The following is a 17958-nucleotide window of genomic DNA, read 5'->3' as shown; positions in this document are numbered from 1 at the left end:
TTCAATCGGAAGGGGTCCGGATACCCTGACGATGTTAAGAGCCTAAATTGGATCGAGTACGGGTCGGGGCCCTATGGTGCGAAGTCCCGTGCAGGAGGCTTAAGTCACCAATTTTTCCAAAACAGTGGACTGACAGAATGCGATTCTAATCCTACCCACGCCACTATGAACCCACATTGAGAGAAGTCACCGGTTTTCTTCCACTTTACGATCAAGTAATAATGTATTCTGTTATTAATTTATACCAACAATTTTTTTTGTAAACATTACTTAACATACCCCCGGGCTGCTCTAGGCTCCGTGTCCCAGCCCCCCCCCCCTCCACCACCCCGTCTCACGGGTCCTACACTTTCATATTGGATGATTGTACATCTCGCGTAACAAATACACTTTAGTTTTAAAATTCTGAATGTAATAACATCACATCACGATGACACTACGTGAGAATTATGTTTTCACGATCGTGTAAACACACTACGGTTCGTCCAAATATTAAACACTAATGGAGAGAGGGGGAGAAATGGGGGTTTAAAGGAGCTATATATAAGTTGCTAATATTTGGGACCTAGAAATTGACACAAATGGGTCGCAACGAATACAATAATGTAATATGAATGTATATAAATTGATTTACATTCAATCGTTTCTGTTTTTACTGTAATTTCTAATCAGTTAAGTTCGGCGACATACGCCAGCATTCCTAATCGAATTTCAATCTTTAGCTTCTGGTTATTCCAGTCTACGCCGATAGTATTTATTGGGCATTCTCTCCAGATAAGAATATAGCGTCACCGTTTAACAGTCCCTTATGACAAATATCGCTGAAACGCATTATGGTACACGATTCGTGTACCAATTGTAAAATGTTTATTTTGTCTTAAATATTGGATATCAGAAGGCCATCTTTTCCCTCCCGGTATGATCAATGTTGATTTCAACTGACAAATAAATCGTGTTTTCAATGTCGAAGATTTTGGATGATATTGAGTTAGAGACTTGGCTACTTTAATGTCCACTCGACACAAATTAAGTCATTTCAGGACTAACCCATGGTTCAATTTTATTTCAATAATTCGCTTGCGCATAGGGATCTTTAGCAGTGAAAGGAAACCGGAGGACCCGGAGAAAACCCACGAGGTTGGACAGGCGATCCTACTCCTTGTCACGTACAACCGGGGATTCGAAACCGCGCCAGTGGACTCAGTGACAAACCGTATGATACAGCGCGCACGTGCTAACCATTCGGCCATCCAACTCCCCTAACACTAATGGGAATGTTGAAAAATCACTATTGGGTGTACGCAATTGAACCTTTGACAGTATGTAGGACGTTTAACCCCATTTCATTTCATAGTTCTGGCGTTAGAAAGCGTTTGTGTGATAATCCTGACGATGAATGTAGACACTTTATGTTTTGATATATTTTAACTAACCAACAGATTGTACGCTATACTTTTACAAGATCGTCTTCATTGTAATACAAAATCATTTGGTATCTAAATTTTAATATCATTACCGATTGGTTTAAGGCGTGCGCTTTAAATCAGCCGAGTGACGTGGTTTCGATTCCGCGCTTTGACGTGACAAGGAGTCAGTCCCCTGTCCAACCCTGTCGGCTCCCACTGCTAAGGACCAATCCGCGCACGCGACTTATTGAAATAAAATTGAACCATGTGTTGGTCCCGAAATGACCTAGTTAGTGTCGAGTGGACGTTACACCCCATTTCATTTCTCTATCATTTCTCACCCGTATCTATAAGCATGTTATTGAAATTAAATTGAACCATAGTCCTGATCCTGAAACGACCTAGTTCTCTCTTAGACCTTCGGGTGGCCATGATATTAAATGTTTCTGGCCAATCCGATTAAAACACAGATCCTATTTCGTTTCGTTTTATAGTTCAAAATTTCGTCTTTCTTGTCTTTACTACACTAGGATCTAGAAGAGTTGTTATGTAACCCGCGTTCTGAATGATGTGGGGAGTTTTTGGGTAACTGTAGGTAACCCACTAGAAACATCAACGCTGATTTCTTAATCAAATGTCTGACGTCACAGGGTCAAAATCCGTCCGTATGACCTCTGAAGCGACCTTCTAAAACAAGCGGCCAGATCTGCATGTAGTATAGGCCATCGAAAGTTTAAAAAAAACGAAACGAAATATAGATCTGTATTTTAATCAGATTGGTTTCTGGCTTGATGTCACTTTAATATTGTCCGATATTGTTTAATTTGTAGCTATGGTAACAGGTACGGATATGCCAGACTGGTGAGTAATTTAACAGGTTTAAAACTTCAAGAACTCGGTGAAAATTTAAAGTTTCTGACCTCGATTGTTATTATATTGGTCCGTTGGATCAAATTGAACGATCATTTAGATGCATAGAACTTATTGACCTAAGCTGCGTTTGATAATATATTGTATTGACTTTTCATCTCTGTATATACTACTGTTAAGGCACGAGCCTTACGTTCCAGTGGCATACTTCAACGCTTAGCATGTTTTTTTTTATATTTTAGGGTCTGGGCAGAATGTGGATTAGATTTTGACTATACATCTATAGTAAATCTGACATCCTGTGAAGTAATGTTCAATAAATCACCAATCAGATACATTAATAAGGTTAGTTAAACGTCACACGGCTCCGATTGGGCTAATGAAATGAAATGACATGAAATGGTGTTTAACGTCCTACTGTTCTGCTCCGAGCTGGCTAACGAAGACGGGCATGCACCATACATTGTGCTGTGAAATTTTGCCCGGACACCAGCACTACGATCTACTCTTATTTCGAATTCCAACTGTCAATGATTCTTTAACGTGCCCGCCAATTAAGGCTTTTTGTCCCATCCGAATGACTAGACGCTGTCCATGTTAGACCCTCCGTTCTGAAACACTGAAAAGGGGAAACTAACACTGCCAAATCCAAGAGAACTTTCTCGGCCACCATTGCGACCGAATCCCGAACCTCCTGGTTAGCGAAGCAATGTATTACTCACTGAGCCACCGCGGCTCTCATCTTTGTCTCGCCTTGGTGTATTTTCATTTAAATAGACAGTGTTATATGATGTTTGTTTATTTTCAGGTGAAATGTCCTACTATGATTGTATTAGGTGGAACAGATACTGTGTATCCAATAGTCAGGGCAAGGAATACTACCGCGCGTTAAAGGCACGTAATGTACCTACAAGGTATGTGTCAATTATAGTTGTTGTCTAATATACTTACAAAGTGTGTGACAATTACATATGTTAGGTATTATAACCCATTTAAAGGGCAATATTGGTGCCAGTCATTATCACATATGTGATAGAGCTGGTTAAACACATTCCAAATATAATTTTAACACAGAGATCATTGCTACGATAGCTGAGTAATACAGGTTTCCTGAATCGGAAGTGACGAACGCCAAAGGAAAACACGAGTAATCCCTCTATATAACTGACTGATGTGACGAGTGATAACAAACACATGGGCGAATTTTGCCTAATAAGTAAACCGGTGCCGCATCGCAATTGTATAGGCGTAGGTTCATATCACTTACCATCATACAGCCGAGGATAGATGTAGAGTAACGGAATCTGTCGAGGTTTGCCGAGATAGAGAGAGAAAGGGAGAGAGAGAGAGAGGGAGGGAGGGAGAGATGTGAAGCCATCTGTCTAATACTAGTAGGGGGATCACGTGGCTAAGTGGGTAAGACGCTGGCTCGCTAGCCTAGAGGTTGGGTGTTCGATCCCTGCATTGGCCGAGAAAGTTCATCCCGATCTTCCGGCGTGGTTCACCCCTTGTCAGTGACGCAGGACGGAGGGTCTGACAAGGACAGCTGTCTAGTCCTTCGGATGAGACGAAAAACCGAGGTCCCGTGTATACATTGAAATGCACGTAAAAGATCCCTTGGCAGTTGGAATTCGATATAAGAGTAGGCGATAGTGCCGCTGCCCGGGCAAAATGTCCTTCGTCGTCTTCATTAGCCCAGCATAGGAGCAGAACAGTAGGACGTTAAACCCCATTTCATTTCATTTCTAATACTAGTAACAGTAAGGAGTCTATAAATAGCTTTCTGTCTCCTGGTATATTCACCCTTCCTACAGTTTTCTACAACAAGGTTCCACACATGTTAGTTTAAATTTGAGCTCCTTAGACTGTCCCAAGCCCGACTGGCGTAGTGTGAGTAACTGTGATGCCCATAAGACGTTGTATAATGATCCTACAATACAAAGACCTATTCATTCGGTTGATATGGGGCCGGCTGGGGAACAGTAGAGATACCGTTTAATATCATGGCCACCAGAAGGTCTAGGAAAGAACTAGATCGTTTCGGGATCGGGACTAGCATATGGTTTATTTTAATTTCAATAACATGCTTGTAGATACGGGTGACCAGCAGAAACCCCTACAAGGTTGGAAAGGCGGTCCCACTCCTTGTCACGTACCAGCACGGGATGAAAACCACACAACTTAACTCAATGACAGACCTTATGATCTAAAGGCACGCTTTAAATCATTCGGCCACACAACCGCTCAGCAGATTTAACCTCTATCAATAGATCCATCGACCATTTATTTTATATTTTCAGGTTATTAGAGTATAAACACTACTCCTTGTCACGTACCACCGGGGAATCGATGGTTTTAGAAAAAAACAAATGTTCAGTTCAAATGTTTCCGGAAGACATCACAAAAGTTTCCCATATGACATTTTGATGGCATCCATTTACGGTCGAACTTTCGAATTTCGAAAAGAAAACGCCAGTCAGGGCTCCAAACATGAAAACCCGCTGCAGATTCTTTGAGAAATAACCGAGATATGGTCAACATGCGATACTTTTTTGTCCCATTCGTTAAACACTCCCTGTTTGTCAAAATTGATCCAATTTATAATAAATGTTGGATGTCAACAAAATCTACGATTGCATAATGTTTGACCCATGCTATTTTTTGGCTGCAACGTCTGACTAAAATCCACAAAAGAAGAATATTAATAAAAACTCTTTCCAAAACAAAACGTGTTTCTATCAAGAAAAAGAGGCTAGAAGAGAGACAAATAGAAAACTAAACTGAATGATTTACATATGGAGGATCATGGATCGATTTCAGTTGATAGTATCATTGTAAATACTAAACTAAATTAAAACCTTTTTGGGCTGATCTTCCTATTAGGGATCCAACTTTTAAGAATACTGTAGTTTACAAGACACTCTATATCGCTTAAACTTAAAGATACCTTTATGTAAGATTTAGATAAAGAGCTAGCTATTCTTACTATAATAGTTCGAAAATAGATAATGTAAAATGAATAATTTGAAAATGTCATTCAAATTACTCTATTGCGAGCGAGGATATTAGCATTTGAAGTCTCGCTCCTCCATTTTTTAGCTTAAATCAAAATATGGCCGAACTGTTTTAATCTATTTAATATCGGAGAAACCCGATGCCACCGAGGGCTGATTATGTTCTGGATAAGTTAGTAATGTCTAATTAATAATTTAGATAACATTTCAGACCTAAAGAAAGACCTGTAATAGGCAGATTTAGCTCTTGCATAATGTATGTTTAAATCAAGTTCGTGCTTTAATGTAAATAAATGAATATGTAAAAGATCACGTGACAGTATTGGCTGATATTATTGGTTGTTACTACCAGATAGTATGAATGATGGGAGGGTTGGGGCTAAGATTAATTATTGATTGTTGTTACCAGATAGTGTAAACGATGGGAGGGGGAGGGCCGAGGGGCTAGGATTAATAAATTTATCTGTAAGAGGTCATGTGACAGTATTGGCTGATATTATTGGTTGAGCGATTATCACCATCTGTTGTGACAGTCGATTAAACACAAATAATAGATAAACATTTATAGGCACATATTTTTATCTCGCATCATGGTCATGCAATTTATTTCCCACAAGATAAAATTTGTCCACCCTGTCCAGTGTGACAAACACTAGCGGAGTAAGAAGCTCGAATCTTTGTCGACCTGTATTGACTTGGGCAGTTGTTCTTGGTCCACGATCTGACTTTCGCCTCACAAGCTGTTCCGCATGATATCATAGCTGAATTACCACATCCACATCCAAGCCAACCCCTACAACTCTGAATGGAGCCAAAGTCGTGCAAAATCCTACCATAATTGCTGTTGTCCACGGCCTTACAGAAACAGCTGAAAGAAAACAACGACACTTTGAATTATTTAAGTTTTAACCTCCTACTTTTCTCTTCCTTCCGACCTGATGAAGACGGGCATACGCAACGCAGTGTACTATGAGACCAAATTTGTCCGAACAGCGACGCTACGGCTTACAGCTATCAATGGTGATTTTAAGTTTTCACCAACGCGTATATGGCATCTGCGTTCGTCCCACCGAACGACTAGACGCCGTGTCTGCTAGGTCATCAGTCGTGGGCCACTTCCATGAAAAAAACACACCGGAAAATTCCAAGGAACTTTGTAAGACCTCAACGAGATCTATTACGTGATCTACTGGTTAGCTAGCCAAGATCTTACTCACTGAGTCAGCGCGGCTCTCAATTCAAGAGCTACAACACTACAAAGGATTTGTATTGTATTTTGTTCGTCTAGCTTTGGAAGGTCATATGAACAATTAATCGATTTGGAATCTTTGATAATGAACTGCGTTAGTGTAACCCACCCGAGTGAGCCACGGTGTTCGATCCCTGGATTGGCTGAGTAAAAGTTCATCGGGATTTTCCGACGTGGTTTCCCCTTGTCAGTGGTGCAGGACTGAAGGCCTGATAAGGACAGCTGTCTAGTCGTTCGGATGGGACGAAAAACCGAGGTCCCGTGTATACGTTGACATGCACGTAAAAGATCCTTGGCAGTTGGAAATCGATATAAGAGTATGCCATAATACCGCTGCCCGGGCAAAATTGGACAATGAATGAAAGAATGAAATATTGTGCGCGTCAGCTACAACCGGAATATATTGGCACATCAGCTCCAACCGGTCTATATTGCCCCAAACATATGGCGTTACTCGAAACAAATTAAAAACAAATAATCACAAAATATATCTATATATACATCCATAAAAACAAATATCACAGTAAATATCAAATAAATATAAACTTTATATATATAGAGAGAGAGAAAATCTAATGTACTTGAGATGATTGTAGTCAATTAAAATATGTGTAGCTGTCGTGCACTATACAGTGGTAAAACCGAATTGCGGGAGGGAACCTGGTACCCGGTGAAATCCCACGTGGTTAAATATGCACTATATAATGGTAAAATCGGATTGCGGGAGGGGCTGGGTACCCGGTGAAATCCCACGAGGTTAAACATGCACTATATAGTGGTAAAATCGGATTGCGGGAGGGGCTGGGTACCCGGTGAAATCCCATGTGGTTAAACAATTGTAAAATCGGATTGTCCGTGGTTGTATAAACGAGGGGTGGGGGTGGAGTGCCGAATGGTTAGTACGTGCGCGCTGTATCATGAAGCCTGTCATTGAGTCAACTGGCGTGGTTTCGAATCCCCGGTTGAACGTGACAAGGAGTAGGGTTGCCCTGCTAACCTCGTGGGTTTTCTCCGGGTCCTCCGGTTTCCTCCCACTGCTAAAGACCCCTACGCGCAAGCGAATTATTGAAATAAAATTAAAACCATATGTTAGTCCCGAAATGACCTAGTTTGTGTCGAATGGACGTTAAACTCTCTCTCTCTCTCTCTCTCTCTCTCTCTGTATAAACGACAAAGCTACCAACATATTATGTAGAAAACTCACTTTTTCGCGTTCCATCCCCTTCTCAAAAGCCATCCATCGGTCTGATTCACTATCATTATAACCAATATTAAAGCGACGTATCGGACTTCAGACATTTTTAAAAATAAATGTTGGCTGGAAAAAAAAATTCAATAAAAAAAAATAAATGTAATAAATTATTCTCCTCATATGGTATATTTCTCACACACAGGGAACCTCAGTTGTTCTTCCCGTCAGATGGAGCCACGGTGGCTAAGTGGGTAAGACACTGACTCAGTAGCCTTTGTATTGGAATTGTTATTTGAAGATAGAACGTACACTAACAATGTTGCCCCAGAAGCTGAGAGTTATTTAAATTTTCAGATAACATTTTAAAGTGTTTCCATATTATATAGAGTGGATAATAAACGACCAAGGATCAATTCGAACAAGCCTGATGTTGAACTGAAATTATCAAAGTGACAGTATTATTGCAAAACAATTTCATCCATTTGTAAATTTTATTTGGAAATACAGTAATACAAACATTAAATACATCAGTGTGATATCATTTTAAATATAAATTATGTAACTGTAAATAAATTTTGGATATTTGGTTGGTTTGTTTATTTTACAGGGGCGGATCTAGGAATTTTGAAAAGGAGGGGCGCCGCAAAATGAAGCCACTGACCGCGGAGACGGGCACGCCGCTGAGAGGGTTTTTTTTGGAGGGGGTGGGGTGGGGGATCCTCCCAAGAAAATTATCCGTCATTTCCTTGCATCTGTAGCCATTCCAAGAGCTATTTGGCTGATATTTTCGTCTAAGTAAACGTTCGGAAATCGTTGAAAAAAAAAGAGCCTTACCCGATTCCACAAGATGTTATTATTGATGTCTGTCTATAGTCACTCTATAGGATTAGGGCACCGTCAGCTAAACAACAAGAATTCGCTTGAAAGTGGAAGCATTAATTAAACCAGACTGGTGTGTTTGAGTCGATGGTTTGAGTTATTTGGGATCCCTGCAATGGGTTGGGAACGGACATATTTGGGTCTGAGAAAAGGCACTTTCAGCAGAAAAAAGGGCACTGTCAAAAATTGGAACCGCTTCTGTCACGAACTCAACTGTGAGCAAAGCCCAGGGCCCCGCGGTTCATGGCAAAAAGAGAAAAAAAATTAAATTCCAGATGAAAGTTTCACGGTAATCGACCTAGCGGCGCGAGGACGGAGACTTAGCTATTTCTCAAACTTCTCTGTGAAGGTTTCACGGGGTGATCGGTCTAGGCTTCTCGCGGTGCGATGGGCGGAGACTGGGTGAGTCTGCAATCCCTCAACCTTCTCTGTGATTGGTCTAAACCAGTGACGTAGGCGATTTTTTAGCAGTAGTCACGGTCACGCGTTAGTGGCCCCTCGATTCTAGTCGGGCCCAGGACCCCGCTCCGGTTAAGCTGGGCTCTGACTGTGAGTAGATTTCTTGAAATCGTCGTTTTCATATTCTACGTCTTGTACAGTTTTTTTTATCATAATCAGAAACTTTTGGTAAACATTCCGGGAACTTTTCGCCAAAGAATGATGGGGAAATTTCGATGTTTTCGGAAGCAAACTTGCGTTTTGTAGCAGTTCATTGAAGAGAGCGGCGTCCATTTTGACGACTATGGTCGAACTAGCTTCTGTTCGGGTGTAGTGAACTATACTTTGTCGTATAGTCGTGGCCATAGAAGGGCACCGGGAGTAGCGTGTTCGATCCGTGCATTGGCCGCGAAAGTTCACCAGAATAAAGATTTTCCGACGTGGCTTCCCCTTGTCAGTGGTGCAGGAAGGAGGGCCTTACAAGGATCGGGCAAATAAAAACGAGATTCCTTGTATACATTGGCGTGCTCGTAAAATATTCCTTGGTAGTTGAAATTCGATATAAAAATAGGCCATAGTGCCGCTGCACGGGCAAAAATTCCCTCATAGCACACTGCATAGCGTATGCCCGTGTTCATTCGCCGAGTCGGAGTAGAACAGTTGGCCGTTAAACACCATTTCACTTCATTTCGTGCCATCAGAAAAAAGACAGACGACGTTTCTTGAGACACCAACGGGGCAAACGATGCTCGAAAACCCCGGGAGATTTTCTCTGTCACAATGGGGTCGAACTTCGGACACCCTGATTATTCAGCCAGTGATTTACTCACTGCGACACCGTGATCCCATAAAATATCGAAATAATCTATAAGCTGGAATGGATGATCTAAATTAGGTAATGTAGAAAGAGTATGCTTACCCTGCCTCGTGTACGATGCAATGTTTAATAAATGCACTTGTATATGATGTATAAATATCAATCCAAGAGCAGTATTTATACTTAAAATGTGTTAAAAACCATTTATTTTGGATACGTGCTATGACACGGTTGAAACTAAATGAACAATACAAGAAATTAGATCCTGTTCGGTTATTTGAATGATATAAAAAAAAGTCTGGCACACTGTAAAAACATGCGGTTTATTCTTTTTTTGGTATTCACGAAAATGAAATGAAATGAAATGGAGTTTAACGTCCTACTTTTCTGCTCCTAACCTGAGGTATTCACGAACAGGGGAACTGGCGTGGACGTAAAATCTGATGGCATTTCCAGTTTACACTTCAAATATTTCAAACTAAGCTAAAGTGATATGATACATGATCGAGACTCTAAATACGTGTATATCTAAACTACCGGGAATAATGACAGATACTCTAAATACGTGTATATCTAAACTACCGGGAATAATGACCGATTCTCTAAATACGTGTATATCTAAACAAGGGAATAATAACCTAGACTTTAAGTACGTGTTTATCTAAACTACCGGGAATAATGACCTAGACTCTAAATACGCGTATAGCTAAACTACCGGGAATAATGACCGATACTCTAAATACGTGTATATGTAAACTACCGGGAATAATGACCGATACTCTAAATACGTGTATAGCTAAACTACCTGGAATAATGACCGATACTCTAAATACGTGTATATCTAAACTACCTGGAATAATAACCGATACTCTAAATACGTGTATATCTAAACTACCGGGAATAATGACCGATACTCTAAATACGTGTATATCTAAACTACCGGGAATAATGACCGAGACTCTAAATAAGTGCATTGCTAAACTACCGGGAATAATGACCGATACTCTAAGTACGTGTATATCTAAACACGGGAATAATGACCGATACTCTAAATACGTGTATATCTAAACTACCGGGAATAATAACCAATACTCTAAATACGTGTATATCTAAACTACCGGGAATAATGACCGAGACTCTAAATAAGTGTATATCTAAACTACCGGGAATAATGACCGATACTCTAAATAGGTGTTTATCTAAACTACCGGGAATAATGACAGATACTCTAAATACGTGTATATCTAAACTACCGGGAAAAATGACCAATACTCTAAATACGTGTATATCTAAACTACCGGGAATAATGACCGATACTCTAAATACGTGTATATGTAAACTACCGGGAATAATGACCGATACTCTAAATACGTATATATCTAAACACGGGAATAATGACCGATACTCTAAATACGTGTATATCTAAACTACCGGGAATAATGACCGATACTCTAAATACGTGTATAACTAAACTACCGGGAATAATGACCGAGACTCTAAATACGTGTATATCTAAACTACCGGGAATAATGACAGATACTCTAAATACGTGTATATCTAAACTACCGGGAATAATGACCGATACTCTAAATACGTGTATATCTAAACTACCGGGAATAATGACCGATACTCTAAATACGTGTATATCTAAACTACCGGGAATAATGACCGATACTCTAAATACGTGTATATCTAAACTACCGGGAATAATGACCGATACTCTAAATACGTTTATATCTAAACTACCGGGAATAATGACCGATACTCTAAATACGTTTATATGTAATCCTGAATGGATTGCCATGCAATAGAGAACAACCTATAAAACACTACCCCACAAAACAAATCATCACATGAAATTTCATGAAATCAGAAATTCTATTATTGACGCAATAATGAAATGGGGTTTAGCGTCCAACTTGTCTGCTCCACCAGGGCTAATTAAGACGGGCATTATAGCCATGTAGTGTGTGCTATGAGGGAAATCTTGTCCGGACAGCGGCACTACGACTTACTCTTAATACAAATGCCAAAAGGGTTGTTTAACGTTCATCTCAAAGTGTTCACTGAATCTCGGTTGTTCGCCAAATCCGCATGGGCGTGGGTTTGGGGGGGGGGGGCGGGGGAACGCGTCCCCTCCCTTAGAATGTGAAGGGGGGGGGACGAATAGGTCTCTGTCCCCCCCCCCCATGATTTTGATCGCCAGGACAGATTTTCAGGTTTATATCCACATGATGGTGAGCTTGTTTCTACGTATCTGAAACTCAATCAGGACATGGAACAAGAATTGCCATTCTTCAAGCGCCAGTTTTCGGCCAAATCCATTTCACTTGTGCATGAAGCGTTCCTCATTATGTCACCTGAAGTGAGGCAGATGTTCCCTTCTGTCAAAGCTCTTCTCATCTCACACTGCTGTACCCTGCTAGTTCCTGCTCAGTTGAGCGATCCTTCAGCACTCTGCGCCGATCAAAACTTGGCTGCGCAACTCCATGACGCAAAACCGACTGAACCACTTGAGGGCGTGTGCGGTGCATAATGACCCCCTTCATGCCGCCAAGATATTCAAAGAGAACAGTCTTGATCGTAGAACGATTCACTTAACTTCATATATTTATGCAGCTTTGATGTAGGTAGTCAATTTTTCCATATTGTCATCATATTACCCCTAGTTACAGCCTTCATCGACATAACACTGGTACAGTAAACTGTTCGTAATAATTTGTTTCGTTTGGTAATGAAATGTTTCAGGTTCCAGAGTTCGTCCGTCCCCCTCCCCCCCCCAAAAAAAAAGTTATGACAAATCCACGCCCTTGCCAATCCGAATAACTAGATGAATGTCCGTTGTCAGATGCCCCGTCCTGCATCGCAAGGAGAAACCACACCGGTAATCCTGAGGAACTTTCTCAGCCATAACCGGGATCGAACCCGGTACCTCCCGATTAACAAGCCAGCCATATTTTGATTTAAGCTAAAAATGAAGGAGCGAGACTTGGCTTCGAACAACCAGTACGGTGGTTGAAATTATTGCACACGTCTTGTCAAACCTTCAAAGGCTAATATCTTCGCTGGCAATAGAGTAATTTGAATGAAATTTTCAAATTATTCATTTCACATTATCTATTTTCGAACTATTATAATAAGAATGGCTAGCTCTTTATCTAAATCTTACATAATGTATCTTTAAGTTAGAAGTCGCGTTTGATTTACAGTGAGTACACCGAATCTTGGTTTTTCGTCCAATCCGAATAACTAGATGACCGTCACTTGCGCTCCATCCTGCGTCACTGACCAGGCGATTCCAATTTCCTTTCTTTAAAGAAAGGAAACAAGCTTAAAGTTACAATTTCATATTATCTAAGAAAGTCAAAACATAATTATTTCTATGTCTTTTGCTCAATAGGTTGTCAACTCACTATTATACGATCATAGGTGTCATTCTCACACTTAAAACTCATTTACACCGGAAATAATAACACAATTACCTCCCTTGTTTTCTATTCTCCACCATGGAGTAGTTATCTTCAAACGTTGGAATTTGAAGAGGAAAATTATATTTTTGCCAATTTCTCAACTGGCAATAGTGAATTATAGGATTAATAGGATTATTCTTTAACAAGGTAGGAGTGTTTATAGATACCATCTATTTTAAGGCTTTATTTTAATAGATTTTAAAAATATAACTTAAAAATATGAAATTGCAACTTTAAGTTCAGTTAGAGGTCCCGTTTGATTTACAGTGTGTACACGGGGTCGTCTAGGTTTTTTGTGCAATCCGAATAGCTAGATGCCCGCCACTTGCCCTCCTCTTGCATCACTGACAAGGTGATTCCACGACGAAACATCCTGAGAAACTGTTCCAACCAACACCTGGGCCCTTATTCACGAAAACTTAACTGAGATAAAATCCAAATTTTAGTAATTTGATTGGATAATATTAGATTGATTTTAGTGCTTAGCCAATCAAAATTGAGGTATCTACTAAAATTTGGATTTTATCTTAAGTTAAAATTTCGTGAATCAGGGCCCTGTTTCGAATCAGATACCTCCTGGTTACAGAGCCAGCGCCTTCCTTGCTGAGCCATCATGGCTTCCCAATTTAAAAAAGAAGTTAAAGATTTACAGTGTAAACAACACATTTTGACAAACTGCTCTGAGCTACTTTGATGAAAAATGTCGCTATATATTCAACAGATGTTTTATGTAGGTAAATAAAATGTAAACAAGGGTGTGTTTGGTTAATACTGCGTTACAACATTTGTGTCGTTTGTTTATTATATTGTATATTTATACGATAGATCGATATTGGACTTCAGGGCAATACGAGGTGATATTGTATAATTTTATGAAAGATCGATAAAGTGAACTTTCAGATGAAATGTCGGCCCCCTCCCTCCTTCCAGTTGGAATGAAATGAAATGAACTGGAGTTTAACGTCTTACTATTCTGCTCCGAACTGGGCTAATGAAGACGGGCATACGCCATACTGTGTGCTATGAATGAGGGACATTCTTCCCGGACAGCGGCACTACGGCCTACTCTTATAACGAATTCCAACTGTCAGGGGATCTTTTATGTACACGCCAATGTGTACACGGGACCTTGGTTTTTCGTCCCATCTGAACGACTAGACACCTGTCCTTGTCAGGCCCTCCGTCTTGCATCACTGACAAGGGGGAACCACGTCGGAAAATCTGGATGAACCTTCTCGGCCAATCAGGGATCGAACACCCGACCTCCAGACTAGCGAGCCAGCGTCTTACCCACTTAGCCACCGTGATCCCCCACCCCCTCCTCCTCCCGACTGAAAGTATATCCTTAATGAAAGACGTGGGGGTGGGGCGGGGCGAATAACTTACATTGTGCTCGTGAGTTCATAAGGTCTGTCATGGAGAGAAGTGACGTGGTTTCGAATCTCCGCTTGTACGTGACAGGGAATATGGTTGTTTGTACTCAATTTATCTGATATCAGCGCCACATGTTGCACGTATTAACACATTTTCAGTCTCCAAGGCAAAATCAGTTTCATATTTTGATAACACTAGAAATGAAAATATTTGATTAAATTTGATTTGAATGATCCATATATTGCTGAATGTAATGCATAGTATAGTCCAATTAAACATATGAATACATGTAAGATATAGTTTTTATTCATATCAAAACACATTCTATAGTAGATATCGCTTGTATGGTAACTTTCATATTCTACGGAAATATCGCTTGAAATGAATTTGATTGGTCAATCAGAAAGGAACTATACGTGTAAGAGAGAGAGAAAAATGGGGTTTAACGTCCACACGACACAAACTAGGTCATTTCGGGACTAACATATGGTTCAATTTTATTTCAATAATTCGCTTAGGGGTCTTTTAGCGGTGGGAGGAAACCGGAGTACCCGGAGAAAACCCACGAGGTTGGACAGGCGACCCTACTCCTTGTCAATGACAGACCTTATGATACAGCGCGCACTTGCCAACCATTCGGCCATCCAACACCCCGTGTAAGAAAGGGTTGTGTGGTAAATAAATTCTTCTACTCGTTCTTTTGACATGTGTTGATATTTTTAATATCAAAAACGACTCACTGGAGATTTACTATACAGATATACATTACGAAACTTAGTTATTAAATAACTGGGGGACCTCCGAATGGTTAGCGCGTGCGCGTTGTATCATAAGGTCTATCATTGAGTCAAATGACGTGGTGTCGATTCCCCGGTTGTACGTGTCAAGGGTTTTCTCCGGGCCTTCCGGTTTCCTTCCGCTGATAAAGACCCCTACGCACAAGCGAATTATTGAAATAAAATTGAACCATATGTTAGTCCCGAAATGACCAAGTTTGTTTCGAGTGGACGTTAAACTCCATTTCTCTCTCTATATATATATTATATTGACATCTCCTTAGTCTACACGTCTTTTGTGAAACAGTCATTGCCTCCATATTCTCCTGTAGAATATTTATGTTTTTATTCATTACATGTAAAAATGTTCGTTCCACTGTGGGGATCACGTGGCTAAGTGGATAAGACGCTGGCTCGCTAGCCTGGAGGTCGGGTGTTCGATCCTTGCATTGGCCGAGAAAGTTCATCCCGATTTTCCGGCGTGGTTTCCCCTTGTCAGTGATGCAGGACGGAGGGCCTCCACAAGGACAGCTGTCTAGTCGTTCGGATGGGACGAAAACCCGAGGTCCCGTGTACACATTGGCATGCACGTAAAATAGCCCTTGACAGTTTGAATTCGATATAAGAGTAGGCCGCAGTGCCGCTGTCCGGGCAAAATTTCCCTCATAGCACACTGTATGGCGTATGCCCCTCTTCATTAGCCCAGCAGTTCGGAGCAGAACAGCAGAACAGTAGGACGTTAAATTTCCATTTTCATTTCATTCCTATTGTCAATTATTTACAACTATGCTAAGTAATATATATTCCAGCGTACATCATCTACAACTATGATTAGTTCAATATATTCCAGCACAATTAGTAATTATATTTAAACATACATTATGCAAAAGCTAAATCTGCCAATTGCAGGTCTTTCTTTAGGACTGAAATGTTATCTAAATTATTAATTAGACATTAATTAACTTATCCAGTAGACGTGGTACAAGGGTTAATCAGCGAACTGGATGTATGAGATGTGTTGTTGACGTTTGGGAAAGTAGGACGAGGGGAAATGTGTAGGGAGTGAAGTACTGTAAAGGGATAGTTAGATGTATTATGAATGGTTAGAGTGGCTGTGGTGTTACGGTGAAATACTATGCCGCCACCGTAACACCACAGCTTTATGATTTGTTAGACAGGAGTGATGTAATGGGTGTCAACAACTGGGTATGCTGGTACCGTCGCAACGTAGCCGTGAAATATATATTGTGGGGGGAAGGGCGGAAACGGAAAAATATACAATGTTGACAGTATGTGCCAGGCATGAGGCTGCGCAGACCGAGCGGCAGCTCGATAGGGAGTGTGTGGGAGGGTCACCCCCATAAAAAAATTTTTTTTTAAATTTCAGTTTTCTGTAAGCAGTGAAAACACTATTTTGGCATTGTTTGCGGGGTTAAACCTAAAAATCACATTAATACACCTATTGCACGATATTGTGAAACTAGCTGACGAAGACAGCTCGGGCGGCGATTGTTCGACTCGGGGCTGCTGTCAGTATCTAACAAACGCATTTAGTTCGCGTACAACTTTTAAAAACCGAATGTCAGTATGGTTTTTCTCACATAATTGGTTATCGCAAAAACAGAGTAAACTGAAAGCGAGTAATCTCGACTCAAACCTATAGTCTATAGCCTACTTACTACACTCGTCACTAGGCTTCCTATATTATTGTTTGTGGACGGTTTACTACTCAGTGATAAGCCTGCGCCGCAAAAAGAGGTCTCGCCTTTTATTATTAGTATAATGACTTCCTCATGTGCGGCAGGTTAGTTTGCTTCTAAAAACACTGTTTTCCGTTCCAAAAAATACAAAAGTAATTTTCTACCAGTTGACCATGGTTCTTTTCACCGAGACTAGATAATTTCTCTCGGTGTAAGGATATAGCTATGGATAAGTTCATACAAGGTCAATAAATCCGCGGTCACTTCGGGTCACACTGTTGAGAAAATAAACCGATGGGTTTGTTTAGTAGCAAATCGAGCGTGAATCAACTGAGTTTGTACTGAAAAATTTTTGAGTGATATGTATGAACTGTCTTCACACATTCGGTCTATAATTAGCGATACACAGGTACAGTGGCAAGTGTTGTACTTCACAGACTGTTTGCCTCCGAACTACCTCCGCACGAAATCCCCGATTTGGGTACTTGTTAAAAGAAAAAGAAATAGTACCTGTGCGCATGCCAGTAAAAAAACCTAAGAGTTCGCGCATAAAAATGCCCGAACGTACCAGGCGCCAGGTCATCCAGACCATATTTATCTCCCATAATGTATCTTAATACGTCTCATCACGACTCAAGAGCAATAATCCTTCTGTTACATGTTTTTAATTATTTCTTCTAATCTTGTTATTTACTTCTTAGGGTATTACTTTTGTAGAGCCGTTGTTAGCGACATGTAATCCATTTATTCTTGAAAAGACACCATTTATCGGG

The 17958-nt window shown here is 40.5% G+C and overlaps 1 long non-coding RNA gene across 1 annotated transcript; it reads right to left on the bottom strand.

Moving 5' to 3' along the window:
• Positions 1 to 5851: 5851 nt before the first annotated feature.
• On the bottom strand, positions 5852 to 10097 carry LOC126817125 (uncharacterized). Its single transcript, XR_007678795.1, has 3 exons — positions 9968 to 10097; positions 7744 to 7857; positions 5852 to 6158 (listed from the first exon to the last, which is right to left on the bottom strand). It is a non-coding gene; the product is annotated as an uncharacterized LOC126817125 (long non-coding RNA).
• Between the last annotated feature and the right edge of the window lie 7861 nt (positions 10098 to 17958).

This window comes from Patella vulgata, chromosome 4 (genome assembly GCF_932274485.2).
Source record: "Patella vulgata chromosome 4, xgPatVulg1.2, whole genome shotgun sequence".
NCBI classification, from domain to species: domain Eukaryota; kingdom Metazoa; phylum Mollusca; class Gastropoda; family Patellidae; genus Patella; species Patella vulgata.
Note: the sequence above shows the minus strand (reverse complement) of the source record. Positions and strands in the feature narration are given on the sequence as shown.